This window comes from Chelmon rostratus, chromosome 6 (genome assembly GCF_017976325.1).
Source record: "Chelmon rostratus isolate fCheRos1 chromosome 6, fCheRos1.pri, whole genome shotgun sequence".
Classification (NCBI taxonomy): domain Eukaryota; kingdom Metazoa; phylum Chordata; class Actinopteri; order Chaetodontiformes; family Chaetodontidae; genus Chelmon; species Chelmon rostratus.
In genome coordinates, this window is record NC_055663.1 from 973,338 (window position 1) to 977,349 (window position 4,012).

General features: G+C 44.9%; 1 long non-coding RNA gene across 2 annotated transcripts; it reads right to left on the bottom strand.

Annotated features, from left to right (window-relative positions):
* Positions 1-494: 494 nt before the first annotated feature.
* LOC121608525 lies at positions 495-909 on the bottom strand. 2 transcript variants are annotated; one of them, XR_006006920.1, is made up of 4 exons: positions 879-909; positions 732-810; positions 594-651; positions 495-522 (listed from the first exon to the last, which is right to left on the bottom strand). It is a non-coding gene; the product is annotated as an uncharacterized LOC121608525 (long non-coding RNA). The 2 variants fall into 2 exon arrangements; XR_006006919.1 differs by lacking the exon at positions 495-522 and having other exon boundaries at positions 532-651.
* Positions 910-4,012: the final 3,103 nt, after the last annotated feature.

Below are 4,012 nucleotides of genomic sequence, written 5' to 3' on the forward strand. Positions count from 1 at the left end.
ATACAATTCTTTTAAAATTAAGCTTCAATAAATGACCAATATAACATGAATATGATAAATGATGCAAACAACAACAACAACAAAAAGAAATCTCAAACCAAAAATACACACAACATGCAAAGAATATAAACACAAAATTCACATTAACAAACCAGTTATTTACAGTTAAAATTTACAATATGTACATAAACCCTGTCCACTTCTAACACAAAAGGACCAAAAGTTCTTTTTGTGCAGTACCAGTCAAATAAAGAAACAGTTTTACCAGAAATCCAGAACCCACGACTGAACTGGGAGGAGGGACATCCAGAATGGACCAACCCAACACTTGCCAGTGCAATCCAGAACACCGCAATCCAGAACAGCGGCGGTGGGAGGAGTTGTGCCAGCCGTAGCCGGCGCTTTCAGGAGATGCAGCTTAACCCTGCAAGCAGAAGAAGCACCGGTCTCCAGACCCCCACGGAGGCGTACTCTCAGCCTCCGAATAAACGTGCGTGTTACCACGCACAAGAAACCACCACACTACACAAAGAGAGAGCATTAGACTGGCTGGGTACAGCCCAATGGGTCAAAGAGAGAGACATGCCACTTACCCGAACATCAAATGCCACAAGACCACGCAAACGGCGGCCTTTACGCACAGCGGAGACACTGTAAGAAGGGAGCGCATACATAAGTGCCAAATACGCGCCGCACAAAACCATGAAAGGAGGCAACGCGTACACACTCACCCACAGAGCAGCGCGAGGTTCCCAACCGCAGCTGTAATTTGCTACAGCTGACCAGGTGTCCACACACGCCACCAGTGCACTAAAACAAAGTGGCGTTAAGTGCCAAGTAATCGCAAGGATGGTGCGTAAAAGCAAAACAAAACTCACCCACGGAGAGCGGAGTGCTATTTACGCGGAGTAAATCCAGCGCAGCTGGACACACCAAACGCCGCCACAGGCACAACTCGCACGAAAAAGCAGCAAGGATCCACGCACAGGAGAGGCAAAAGAGGATCTGAGCCACTTCAGACCTGGGTTTAAATCCCCTCGGTCCTGCCCCGCAATCAGCGCGAGAGCCAGGTGCGCACACAGGTGCACTCCAAGAAACAGGTGGGGGAGGGCGCACGCTCTCCACACTGCCACACTTACATCATAGTACTCTATTGGAGATTGTCAGTAATTGTGAAGAACGGGTAAAAAGGGGTCATTTCATGATTTTACTGAAATAGCACGGTTAATTCATTTTTCAGATTTCAGCTTTAAAGTAAAATGCATTTGAATTGTGGTTAAATATTATTAGAAGATTGTAAGGCTCAAAGGGACAGAAGTAAGACATTTATATTTTATTATTATTTTAAAATCAGAATGGTAAAGTATTTTTCTGTTGTGTTTATTTACTTCCTAGCTCTTACGGTGTGTTCAGAACAAGTTTGGAGCAACAGTTATAAATAAAGTTGTTGTAAACCATCAGTTGGAGAGTAAGACCATCATTCAACCGGGGATGCTACACAGTCTGTGTCTCCATTTCTGACAGCCCACCACCTGCCCCCTGAATATTGTTCCGACATACTTTTTAAAGGAAGTGTTGGACACGGTAGGTCCCACAAGTTCCCTTATTATAAATAACAGTCTTGCAAATGGAATAGCTTCAGGCCTCACCACAGCACAGATTCTGCCCGTCTCAAAGTCTCAAACAACCTACTGTGTTTTTTATACTGTGGTAAATGTGCAATTTTAATTGCAGCTGAGTGCAACTTTTGAAATAGTTGATTGTATTTTATTAATCCTTCTAACTTTTTGTCTGTTAAGATTGTCAGTTTTCTCCTCCTCTATTGCCCATATCACTTGTGGAATACCTCAGGGTTCCACTTTATGGCCCCTTTATTTGCTCTGTGTATTGTGCCTTTTGGCTTTGTCTTCTGCAAGCTAGTTAAGTTAAGCTGTTACACTAAATTGAATCCATTCCATCCGATGGATTCCACCTCCATCTCATACATAACCCATACATAACTGCCTCCAGGATGTGAAATGCTTGATTACAAAAAAATGTCTCCGGTTGAACTATTCCAAGACAGAAGCGATTGTTTTTGGCCTCCCAAATTCAACAGGGAGTAAAGTGAGCCACTTGGGGCCATTGACCCAAATCTTCATGCCCATGCCAGGAATCTTGGTGTCATTTTGACTCGGCACTGAAATTTGATTAACAGATCAACTCTGTTGTGAAAGGTGGCCATTTCCAACTAAGGAAAATTGCTAAATGTAAATCCCTCCTGTCTCAATGATATGAAGACAAAGCTTTTGAATAGCCTTGAATAGTTCCTCCTCCACTGACACTTTTAAGACAAAACCGAAATTTATGGTGAAAATTAAGATTAGTCTAAATGACTGACTTCACATAGAAAGCCAAGGTTCTCCTAGATCCATTGCATAGCTTTTTTATAATCGTTCAAAGCAGTGTGAATCAAGACATGTGAATTTAAAAACAAGGTTAGAACTAGACATAAACGGGTATATATGAAATGACCCAAATCCTCAACCACACCTTTTGACAATGCCCCTAATCTGGTTAAAAAACTGGTGGTAACTAGATGCCATACAAGGTTTACTGAGGAATTTAAGGGGCAAACTATATGCTATACTATTAATGTGCATTGTTCTGGAATTTGATTGGATCAAGTATATGATCTGACGTTTGTTCATGTAAATGACACATTTAAATGTGTTGGTACCCAGATGCCACACAGCAAATGAGCAGACTATTGTTATTCAAAATCATGATGTGTTTTATCACTTTTATGCAGATGACACACAGTTATACATGCTGTTAAATCCACAGATCCTAGCAATTTAGCTAATCCCACAACCTGTCACTGATATCAAATCCTGGATGTGACACACTTTTCTTAAATTTAATGATGATAAGTCTGAAGTCATTCTGTTTGGTGCACCAAAATTCCATCAGCTTTTTGGGTGTTAATCTCGGTGATCTCTCAAGCACAATTGTGCAGGTCTAATGGTAATATTTGGTGCTAAGATCCATTTTGATGATCAAGTTAAAAGTGTTCTACAGTCATGTTTCTTCCAGCTCAAGTTAATCTCTAAAATTTGGTCATTTTTATCAAATGCTTATCTCTATCCCCTGATGTCTTGACAATGCCCAGCCAGAACTCTGACCAAGTTCTGGCCAGGTTGTGAGCAAACCAGAAAGCCAACAGGTCACAAACCATCCATCCATTCTCTTCCGCTTATCCGGGGCCGGGTCGCGGGGGCAGCAGTCTAAGCAGGGAAGCCCAGACTTCCCTCTCCCCAGACACTTGATCCAGCTCTTCTGGGGGGACCCCAAGGCATTCCCAGGCCAGCCGAGTGACATAGTCCCTCCAGCGTGTCCTGGGTCTTCCCCGGGGCCTCTTCCCGGTGGGGCATGCCCGAGCCACCTCAGCTGGCTCCTCTCGACGTGGAGGAGCAGCGGCTCTACTCTGAGCTCCTCCCGAGTGACAGAGCTCCTCACCCTATCTCTAAGGGAGCGCCCCGCCACCCTGCGGAGGAAACTCATTTCAACCGCTTGTATCCGAGATCTTGTTCTTTTGGTCATGACCCAAAGTTCATGACCATAGGTGAGAGTAGGAACGTAGATTGACCGGTAAATCGAGAGTTTTGCCTTTCGGCTCAGCTCCTTCTTCACCACGACGGCATTACTGCTGCCGCCGCACCGATCCGCCTGTCAATCTCACGCTCCAACCTTCCCTCACTCGTAAACAAGACCCAAAGATACTTGAACTCCTCCACTTGAGGCAGGAGCTCTCTTCCAACCCAGAGGGGACAAGGCACCCTTTTCCGGTCGAGAACCATGGCCTCGGACTTGGAGGTGCTGATTCTCATCCCAGCCGCTTCACACTCGACTGCAAACCGCCCCAACACATGCTGGAGGTCCTGGTTCGCAGAAGCCAACAGGACAACATCATCCGCAAAAAGCAGTGATGAGATCCAGTGGCCCCCAAACCAGACTCCCTCCGGCCCTTGGC